The sequence below is a fragment of the Puma concolor genome, chromosome F2, assembly GCF_028749965.1.
Source record: "Puma concolor isolate L17-30 chromosome F2, mPumCon1.1.hap2, whole genome shotgun sequence".
NCBI lineage: Eukaryota > Metazoa > Chordata > Mammalia > Carnivora > Felidae > Puma > Puma concolor.
This window is the reverse complement of record NC_141684.1, coordinates 30,535,742-30,547,500: the sequence shown is the minus strand read 5'-3', so window position 1 is coordinate 30,547,500 and position 11,759 is coordinate 30,535,742. Positions and strand designations below refer to the sequence as shown.

The following is an 11,759-nucleotide window of genomic DNA, read 5'->3' as shown; positions in this document are numbered from 1 at the left end:
TAGTATCCGATTTAGAAAGCTAAGCGTCTTATAATTGGAGTCCATAGTTGTCAACAAGAATTTCTATTTAAGTACCTAGTAGATGCCAGATGCATTACAGATGTGTTTGTCATGGCTCTTGCGGTATGAATGGTCCTTAGAGGTCCCTCCACACTCAGTACAGTCACCAACTTTACAACACTCTTAAGAAATACCCTCTGTTAATAAAAAGAGAAATACCTGTTGTTGTTAGAAAAGGGCAATTTCCAGAGATTTAGATTTTCAAGAAAGAGGCTCTTTCATTAATGGGTAATTTCCTAAACACAGCTGGAATCTTCCTAGGAGCTTCCTTCATTTTTTTTTTCTAACTCCAAAAGTTGGGATACATCACATCATTTTTCCACATAACAGGCCACAAGTCTTGGAAAGGAGTGATCTTGTCCCTGCCTCTTTCTTCTCCTCTCTAGGTCCAGGCTCTGCCATGTCTTCAAAACTTTCCCTCAGAATTCAACAAGAGGATTACTTGAAGCTTGCCAAAGCTTTTACAATAGTTATTATTCTCTTGAGTCTCTTTCAAATCAAAATCATGTTGATCACCCATAGCGGCTGCAAAGGACTAATTTTTATTTCTGCATAAGGGAACAATTACATTGCACCAAATTCATAATTTTGGACAACTTTCAAGGGAGAACTTCCCACCCCTAGATCAATTTACAGAGTAGTATTATTTAAAGGAGAGACAAAGAAATCATTCATGATTGACAGGATTCAGTCAAGAATCACCTCAGCCACTGTATGACTTACTGATGACCAGAAGTTGCACAAACAGCTTCCCTAACTCCACAATAAACCAACCCCAACCCACTAATCATGCTCCTGGGAACCACATCTGTCCACTATCAAACAATACTGGAGTTTTAAAATTACTTAGTCACCTAATTTTAACAAAGTTTCTCTACTATACTCACCTGAAGGAAGGACAGGGACCACAGGTATCTTTCACCAGTAGAAGGAATGCTATGGATACAACAGCCCTAATTTCACTCAAAGAATTACAGATTCCAGATCCTTAAATAGAAAATTTTAAGGTGATTTTCTCAATTTATCCAACATACAGCTGTTCTCTGCCACTTCTTATCTACTTAGGAGAGCCCAGAACACCCAAGAGTGCCTCACAATTTCCCTATGAACCTGACCCTTAAACACACATACATAAACACTTCCAAAGACAAAGAACCTCTAAAAAACAAGACAAAACAAGACTCAAGCATCAAAAATTAGAATTTTTCAGAAGTATTCTTCTACCTACAAGAACGACCTCGAATGCATGACAAGTTAAAGATCAGAATTGCCTTAGTTTATATTAAGGATGGTAATCTTGGAGCCCCAGGTGCAATTCTCAATCCACTGGGCTTCCAAAGGTTTTTCATTCAGTGCAGAGTCTCCAAAGACCAATGATGGTAGTGGAAGAGAGCAACAAATACCATAGTTACCCCCAAAAGACTAAGGAGGGGTCATAGTTACCCCAAAAGTCTCTGGTGGGGGAGGTACAACGGGCACAGGATCCATCACTTTGGGATATTAACCCCACTATGACTCAACTAAACTGAAACCTGGTCTTGGAAAAAAAAAGGTGATAAATATGCAAAGTCATAATGCTGATCTAGCAAATCCCTCAACATTAAAAGCCAGCTTTTATCTACAAGAAGGAGGTATTAGAACACAGCATGTAAGGTGAACAATGAGGGGCCAGAGGATTTTTAGATCCTGTCAGACTTTATTACATGAAGAAAGCGAACCTTTAACAAAACATTGGATTTTCAAAATAAAGATTGGACAATTTTCAGTATTCTCAAAAAGCAAAATTGTGAGATTCATTAAAAGCCAGGTATGTTCTCCATAAAGATTCAAGAATTTGGCAGACAATTAATTGGCAAGTGTTTATTTGGAGTTGGTTTTGGACAACTCCAAATTTTACCAGTTACTTGAATTTTCAGGCATGCACTCTATGGAAAACATTATTCTAAAACTCATGTTTTTAAAGTGACTGTAGAAGCTGGAAACCACCTCTAAGTTGACACCATCTTTGTCTCACAGATCTTAAAACTAGGAGGTTGATTACGTTTGCCTTTTGGTGAGGTCTTATCAAAAAGGATTAGGGACCCAAACCAGAAATGCTCCAGTAAAGCTGAACCCTCTATTCCTTTTTCCCCTGCTCCCTTTCTGTATGAATATCAAGATGATCACAGCATCAATCTTACTGGAGAAAGCACAGCAGTTTTCCCACCTGAGCCTGCAGGACGAAGCAAGTAAGCACACATCCCACCGAACTTCAGAGAACAAAGCACAGGAAAAGAATGCAAAGTGTGCCCTCTATCGATCAGTGAGTTTTAACCGCTGAGTGGCTGGTCGGCAAGTTGTATCCAGCGATAGGGGAGACACTAAAGCCACCGTCGTAGAAAAATATAAAATCCACTGAGCCAGCAAACACCTAACAGAAGCCCACTTGACCTCAATGGAAGTGTGTTTGCCTGGTTTTGACCAATCTGTGAGCCAGCAGCAGGATATGTAAGAATCACTTCAATGCCAACCTGTGTCATCAGCTAGAAAATTGCAAGAGCAATTTCTAAAAACTCTGTATTACCATTTTATTAATGAAGTAAAATTAGACCATATGAGAAGAGGGTTTTAACAAAACCTCTTATTCTGTGTATTTCACACTTCCACAAACTTTTTAGAAGAATGGAGAGAATTAAACATCCATTCTCTTTGAGTAAGGGATCATTAGCCAAGTAATTACTTATGGAGATAAATCTTGAGATAGTGCCTCTGATGTGCCTTCATATTGTGAAATATACATATGGCAAATGACTGGAAACCCATACCTGGAAAATAAAATTTTAGACAAAGGTATATATCAATTTGAAACAACCATTTAGCATCATGTTAATTAAGAAGGTCTACCTTTTATTACTTTAACCAATGCTTCTTTAACCTATTGAAGGAAACAGATCAACCATGGCCACGTTGAGACTCCAGTGAAAGCTTTAGCTCCTCTCTACACCCTAAAAAGGAAGGTTTTGCTCCTAATTTTCAGGGGACTCACAAAAACCCCAGTCCCATCTCTTGACCCCAAGTTAGGAAAGCCTGCTCTAAAGAAATGTGCTAAGTATTTGGGTGCCTGGGTGGCTCAGTCAGTTAAGCATCCCACTTCATCCCAGGTCATGATCTCACGGTTCATGGGTTTGAGCCCTGTGTCAGGCTCTGTGCTGACAGCTCAGAGCCTGGAGCCTGATTCAGATTCTGTGTCTCCCTCTCTCTGTGCCTCTCACCAGCTCATGTTCTGTCTCTGACTCAAAAATAAACCGTAAAAATAATAATAGAGGTGCTAAGTAAGCTAAACTCTCTAAATGCTCTTAACAGCCTTCAAGTGATGAAAATTGAAGTTTTAACTACATTTTAAAGGTCTTCCCCAAGCAACTAGATAAGGAAAACTACCTGTAATTACTCTACATTTTAAGAGTAAAAGAATATTTAATAGTCTTTCTCTAACCTTGGTTGGTTATTCTGATTATGATGGTTTAACATATATGTGAGTACACATAAAATACATGAATACATCTACAAACACACACACTGACACACCCATCTGCATGGGCACACACCTACAGAAACACATATTTATTCTGGCTACTGGAGTTCAAGACATAACAGGGTTCCAAAAATACACATACAAAAAACAAAGTATAATAAAAAAAATTTAGCAACACAAGTATGAAAAAAAAAGGTTTTTTAAAATCAGATCACACTTATGGTCCTACACCTCAGTTAGCCCACCTATCCAGCCTTCAGTTACTTAATATTAGTTACTTTATTTGCAGAATTAGGAGTTGTAGGAAGTTCTGAGGCTTCATAAAGGTCTGTAGTTCAAAAGACTTTTGAATGGGTTCAAAGGTGATTTTTTTTAAATAGTGTTTATGTCGGATATGTATTCTGTACAGAAGAGCCATGAATTCAGGAGGACTCATTCTAGTTCTCTCTTCCACTTAACCATTAGTTTTTAAAATCTCATTTCAGTAAGCAGTTTACTTTCCAGTTATGCTGAACTGATCTCACCTGCTCCAAATAGCAAATGGTCAATGCTCTCCTGGAAGGCACTATGCAAAAACAACCTATGGGGTCTATTGACACCTACAAATGAACTTGTTCTCTCTCTCTCTCTCTCTCTCTCTCTCTCCCCCCCCCCCATTCACTCACTCACACACACACACACACACCTGTGTCTCTCATAGGCGTGTCTACATGGGTTGATTATACTCAAGTCAGAAGACAAGAATGCGGATTGAATGTTTTTCCTGCACTTTGTAGGTTATTAATATAATTGCCTTTTAGGAAAAGAAATACTGCTTTCTTTTATTTTCCTCTAAATGATTATTCATGTGGGAAAAGTGTTTTGGGAACAATTATTGGTTGACCCTCAATCTAGAAAAAAATCTTTTAAAATATGTATATTATCCTCACCCCAGGATTTCCCCTTCACTGGCCCAAACTCCTCTGCCACGTGGGATGTCTATCATTCGAATAATAAACAGGTATACAGATATACAAACAGACACTAGTGTGCTCTATGAAATTTGAAGATTATCAGAAGAGACTTCAGAGTGAGGGCTGGACTGGGGAGGCTTTTATGTATCAACGTTTTTTGTCTTTAAATGAAGAACAGCAAATGAGATTATGCCTATTATCTAATGATTCATTCAAACTTCAACTATGTGCAAATAACTTAGAGTTTTTTTTAAAAACTTCAAGTTACCAAAATTATTTCAAGGGCAGACAAAATCTTTTAGTCAAGGACTTTTTGTTCAGCCACAGCTTGTGGAGAAGCACTCTGTTAAGGCCTGCTTTGGGCATATGGAGATGAATCTCCCCAAGCTCCTCCCTAGAGGAGTTTGAAATGTGGTTACGCTAAGACATTTTGCCTAAGGAGTAATAAGAGAATGCTTTAAGAGGAGCACAGAAAGCCGAGACAGCTAGGAGGGAATAAGATTCTGACTTCAGAAAAAGGGCAGAAAATTCCAGTGGGCTTCATAGAGGCAGTGACTTCAGCTGGGCACCACCAGATGCCCCACAACTTAAAAACCTCAAAACACATAGTATACTTGGAAATGGAGTAATCTGGGAAAGCTTAAGCTTGTGGCACTTCCAGGGTGGTGGAAAGTTGGAAACGGGCTGTGGTTAAATGGTGAGGAAAGCCTTGAATGCAGTGTGAAAGAGGCTGGCACTTGCTCTGCTGTCAGTATGGAGACCTCGATGCTTGGGGGTTTATTAACAGAAATAAATATGAAATAACATGATCAGATGTGTGGTTGAGAAAAATTCAACATGGCAGCCTCATGAAGGATGGAGTGAAGAAGTAGTAGATGCTGGGAGATAAGGAGTCCTCAAGGGTGTGAGCTAGGAAGTATCTTTGGGAATAGAAAGGATGGGGTGGATATAAACATTTCTGAGGTACATGCACTAGACCCAATGAACTGATATAAGAGGCACTAGGGAGGGCAAAGACTGCAGTGAGGCTTCCAGCCTCGACACACAAACCTCATGAACAGAATAAGAAACACAGGCAGAGAAAACATTTGGGAGAGAGCACAGAAGAGGAGAGGAGTTGTCGAGCTTGTGTGTGCATGGAACGTCCTATCTATCCATACATGAGGGTGCATGGATTATCTATCCATATGGCAGTAGTTGGGAAGTGAGAGGGGAATATACCCTGAAGTAAAGAATATTTATATTTGTTTCTAAGAGCTGGAGTTGAAGGACTTGACATGGAAATAACAGTTGAAGATACAGGGATGGATAAAATACTCTCAAGGGAAAGAATAAAGGAAAATAAACACTGGTGTACACCTACTCTGAATGAGGGGACCAAAGAAGAGAAGTGGGTAAAATACAGGAGGCAAAACTACAGTGTGAAGTCACTGGTCAAAGGAAGAGCCCTTCTTTGGAAAGGGGGGATTTCTCCAGAGAAATGAGTCAAAGAGGCCTATAGTGATGTTGGCGGCATTGCAATGAGGTGAATAGAAGTACGGAGGACCATTAAGAAAAACTTTTCAATAAAATGGTGGATTGTGACTGATTGAAAGGTGAATGAAATAAAACCAGATTGTAACTGATTGAAGGGTGAATGAAACAGGACTATTAACAAGGGAATACAAGGGAATGAAGGGAAGGATACAAGTGAGAAAAAGAAGAGATTGTAGGGGTGCCTGGGTGGCTCAGTCGGTTAAGCATCTGACTTCGGCTCAGGTCATGATCTCTCGGTCCGTGAGTTCGAGCCCCATGTTGGATTCTGTGCTGATGGCTCAGAGCCTGGACCCTGCCTCAGATTCTGTGTCTCCCTCTCTCTGGCCCTCCCCTGTTCATGCTCTGTCTCTGTCTCAAAAATAAACATTAAAAAAAATTTTTTTAAAAAGAAGAGATTGTAAAGCAAGGTAAAGAAGGAAATTAAAAATTTTAAGTTTGGGGGAAAGCAGCATGCTTGAAAAGAGGACTGGCATGGATGGGTCCTAGAAAAGAGAAGAATGGGGGAGGGGCAGGCCTTGGAAAGAATAAAAGCACACTCTCCTTACTCATTCTCTCTCCTCCACTCCCATCCTGGTCCCGTCATTCAGTCTGAGAAAGAGGACAAGAGAATAACTGGGAAATAAGAGTGAAAATCCTTTTTAGTTCCGAAGACCCGATCTCCATTGTCATCCCACCCCAATCTCTTTCTCTACACACCCATGAAAACACATACACCTATACGTGTATATATCCTTTCCCTAGCACATATACAATTATATGCATATGTGCTCTTCAGCATTAATTAGCACCTTCCATATTTCATAAATTCTCATAATTAGCATCTTCCATATTTACTCAAGCTAAAATTATGAAAATGTGTAACTATCGACATGCAACACTGTACCTAATGACCAATCCTTGATTGTTGCAGATAATGGGAAAAAGTGATCATGACATTTTGGGGGGGGAAAAAGGGGGGAAAATTTAAAACTATTTTCATCCCAGAGCTTATCATCCCCTTTTAGCAGAGTGGTTATCATGTGTTTTATCAAATGATTTGACTGTCATTTATTTCCTACACTTAGGAGGGGTAAGGGTGCTGATCCCCAGGGGAGTAAAAAGGTTTAAAAGGCAATCAGTTGGAAGGAATGAAGTAAAATGTATCCTGGATGATTCAAAAACTGGCCATTTCATCTCTGAATGAGTCAAGAGGTGGTTTTACATTAAGGAATTAGAAGCGTCATTTCCAACTTGTGATTTCTACAAATACTGGCTTCTACCCAAGCTGAATTTATAAGCAGATAAAGAAAGCCAGAATTAAATGGAGGCCTGGGGGGAACATCACCTATTCTGAATCGCTTCCAAATTTCAGTAGCATAACAAAATGTTGGTTGAGACACAGCCGATTTTTAACCTCTGTGCACTGGTAAGATACTAGCCAGAAAAACTCAGAATTATGCTAGAAGAACAAAACAGCCCATTAACAAAAGAGAAGTAAAGAAAGAACATATGTATATGCAAAGTTAAACATCACAGGATATTTTCTGAAATACTCTGGAACTTTAAAAAGCTAATATACAAAACATTTTAAATCTTCTTCATTTAAGTGTAGGTAAATCTATGTCCCAAGTGCCATTTGTATTTTTGAAAGAATACCAAGAGAAATAAGCTAGCATTAAAAGTACTTGTAAAACCAAGTATCTCCAATCTCTTCATCAAGTTTTTATGTAGCCCGATAACATAGAAGAGAAAATGTTTCTCACCAACCTCAATTACCAGAAACATACAACACTATTTGTGATAAACACTTCCGTTTCATAGAGGAAGCCAAATCTAATCTTAGGGAAAATGAGAGGTTATGGGAGGGAGAAGCTGGGGTTTTAGTATGGAAAAGGCTAGGCAGGAAACACTTGTCTCACTCTGCCCCCTACCAACGGACCACCAGGAACACCAACTACATATCCGGGAGTCTTGCTGCTTTTAAAGAGTTGTATCAAAAAGTTTTCACAAATCCCTGATTAAAATGTAAAGAGAATGAAGGAGATAGATAATTAAGTCACTGCATTCCAACCTCAAGAAAGCTCGGAAACCGCAATAAAGTTATAATTTGTCTATCCATCTTTCGGTAAGTCAGCCTGAAATGTGGCTTAAGACCATTTCAAAGAATGAGACACATCAACACAATTTACCATATAAATAAATCATAAGTGGTTCCAAGGCAGATACAGGCAGTGGGGGCTAATAGTAGCTAATAATGACTATACTTTTGAACAAGAGGGTGGGGTGAGGGGGCCAAGGAGTTACAACTGTTACCATGTAGACAAAACATGAGTTGTCTATCAGCTTTTCAAAATGTTGGCATGGGTCTCCTCTCTACACGATATTCATTCTCTATTGTGTTTGGGCCTAATTAAAAATTATTGTTACCAGGCCCTATGAGTGATTATCAAATACATTTTTATTTTAGGATTTTTTTTTCTAAAGAAGAGGAAGAAAGACTGTAGGTACTGTGGTTTATGGTGATCTGTCCCACATACTAGGTTTGGCCAAAAGTAGGAAGGTTGACATTCTATTCTCTCAGTCCTCTGGCTAGATTTTGAAATAGAACATACAGTTAAATATTTGCTCTCTATTCCAAACTGGATGCAATTGATTTTAACTGACTAAATTATCTAGTCTCTGCCAAGAATTTTATTTCATTAAGAAAATGATATTATAGAGCATCTGAGATCATAGAGCAGACTAAACATAATGCCAAAGGAGTTCTGAGAGTGCTCCACAGTGAAGGTTTGATTATTTGCAGATGGAATATGGAAGAAAAAATAAAAGCATCAGCTCGCAGGCATCAGTCTAACCAATCCCGGGATCTCGGCTGCCTGCACAGTAGCACAAAGCCGAAAAATAACTGATCTTCTAAGCCACAACACTTCTTTATTGGGGGGGGGGGGGGGCGGGAGGGGGAGAGAAGGTACTAATCACTTTTCTCCCTAGAAAGTAATATTTAACTGCCACTACCCAAAACAAAGGGAAAAGGGGAAATGTTGGTACACAATAGGCTCTAGCGTGTCAACTGTCACTGCTGACATGATTTGGCTAGTGGTCAGGCATTCACCAAAGAACTAATTTAAATCAATCTCCTTTGGGAAAGCCAATTGTTTGGTAGGCACAACAATTGGTGTAGAATCAATCAGTGGACATGAGATCAATTAAAACCAGCTTAAGTTTGTGAAGAGGGACAATTCACACAACCTGAGTTAGATCTCTATTCATCTCAATACACTCACAATGCAATCCCTAAGCTTTCTTGCAAAGCAGAAAAGCTACTATCACCCTGTGCTGTCTAGCCAGGCCTTCAAGTAGTTCCACTTTTAATTAAAAACACAGTACACCCTTTGTTGGCACAGATAGTGTGGTCACTTTTAAAACCCGTAGTTATTTTAGCCAGAAACTTGGAATTTGGGAAGGGACATCTGTTAAGAAAAGGCGGTGTGTGTGTTGGGGGGTGGGGGGGAGTGGCAAACTTTGATAAATTTTTTTTCCTTTACACCCTTACCATTTTACACGTACTTGAAAGCAGTTGAATTTTATTAAATTGAAAGGTTGGTTTGGCAAAAGTCACTATTGCACGCTTTAGAATTGGGTTTCTAAGTGTCAGCACTTGGGGACATGGAAGGTAATTGCTATGAGATTTTGCCAAGCAGCTTTGAAATGAATAGGTTTTGCCTCAGATACCTAAGGCGGCACAGGGCCAAGTTTAGAGACGGCACGGCCGGGAAACGCATGCAATACCACTTCTGGCCGCAGGGGTGCTGTAATGTCCTCCATCCAGCATCGCCGTGTTAAGTTCTACTAAAACGTTCTGTTAGCATCTTCCTCCCTCGGCCACAATGAGACAGGCAGTGTGGATCAGAAAGACCTCGCGGGATTAGTAAGTCACCTAACGAACAGCCTGGCATGTGCGTCTTAGGAATGTCTATATTTGCACAAAGTTTAAGCACCTCAGTTTTTTTCCGACCAAGTAGACTGCATCGTGTGCTGGTAGGTGGGGAGAAAGTCTCTCCAAACACACTTGACCACAGTGTAACCAAAAATTGCCAGATCTGCGAATAATACCTGAAAAGAAAATAGCAGGTGGAGGGAGGAGGCAGTGGGGAGGGGCGATGGAGGAGGAGATGGAAAAGGACTTTTTCAGGACGAACATCAATATTAAACTTTCGTGGCTTCTGGGAAGAAATTTCTCCCTAGCATTTTTATGCGCAATGGTTTCTGAAAATAAGCATTTTCCAAATGCCAGAATTGGGAAAAAGAGAAGGGGTGGCCTTTTTAAAAACCACAGATCCGTAGCGTCAACTGGAGAGCGGAGGTTATGGAAATCGCACACCACCAGTTACCCCGAGCTCTGCCCTTGGGCCCGCCAATCTCCAGTTTAATAACGTCCTAAAAAGCTATGAAAAATTAGGGCGTGAAGAGCGCTCTCCAAAATCTGGGTGCAGGACCAGAGATTCTATTAAATGGGTTCTAGACAAATCACATCACAAGTCGAGTGCGACGTTTAGATCCTGGGGTGCGAGGGAGGGGGGGGGGGGTTCGAAATTTGTTAACTTCAAGACAAATCCTAACTGTGCCAAAGTCCAAATTGCTAGTCGAAGACAGTTCTAAGGGGCTGCTATGCACCGTCCATGCGCGGGTAATACAGTGTGTGTGTGTGTGTGTGTGTGTGTGTGTGTGTGTGTGTGTGTGTGTGTGTGTGTGTGTGTGTTGAGGCTGTGTTTAAATCCCCCAGATGACTTCATTGTGTCTAGCGGCCCTTCCCCTAAAATGCAGCTGGATTAGCTGCAGCCACAGCAGGACTCAGACAGAAATGGGCGCACAGTAAATCTGCCTGAAAGCTAGCTCTCCGAAATCTTTCTGGAGGCCTTTCGCCTTCCCTGCAGCGCACACAAGCGATGGAGATTAAGGGAGCGGTTAAAAAGCCGCAAGTGAATTTCATTGAGAACATAAACGGCTACTTTTGCGGGAAGTATCACGGAGAGAGCAAAGTCAGCCCTGTCCCCAAAACATCAATGCCCCCGCCCCGAAACCCTGCGTACAAGTTGCTGCTCAATGCAAAAAGTTCAATAAACCATATCCATCTAGTCTTAGGTTCCAGAAATAGAGGTCAATTATTCCCTTTCCCTGTAAGTCTAGGTCCTCCACCTCGACTTGGTACCCCTCCTCAGCTTGCGCTCGCTCACTCGCCCGCCCTCCCACACACATACACACACACACATACACACACACACACACACACACACACACACACACACACTACTAGTTGGTGTTCAAAGCGATCTGGGGCGCACGTGGGTGAGGAATGTAGAGACAGATGAGCTGCACGGGAGATGGGTAAGAGGACCAAAAAGAAATGAAGACAGAGAAGCAGAAGAACAAGAAAAACTGGATGCCCGATAAGAAAGGAGAGCGAAAGAGCAGAGTTGAGGAGTAGAAGCGTGGCAACGAACCGGCTACGGACCGCACCACTTAGCCCTGAGCGCCCGCGGGGCTCCCCCGGCCCTCCGCACCTCTCTCTCCCGCTCGCGGTGCCTACTGAGAACGGAAAAGACTGCGTTCCGCCGAGCTCAGGGGCCCACAAAGTGCGGAGCGGTGGCGCGCGAGAGCGAGGTAGAGGGCACTGTCTGCCCAGCTGAGCCCCGGGAGCCCCCGCCTGAGTGCCGCGACCC

General features: G+C 41.4%; 1 protein-coding gene across 1 annotated transcript in view; it reads right to left on the bottom strand.

The window, feature by feature from the left end:
- RSPO2 (R-spondin 2) overlaps positions 1–11,759 on the bottom strand; it is a 157,662-nt gene that overhangs the window by 145,716 nt on the left and 187 nt on the right. The window lies entirely within an intron of this gene.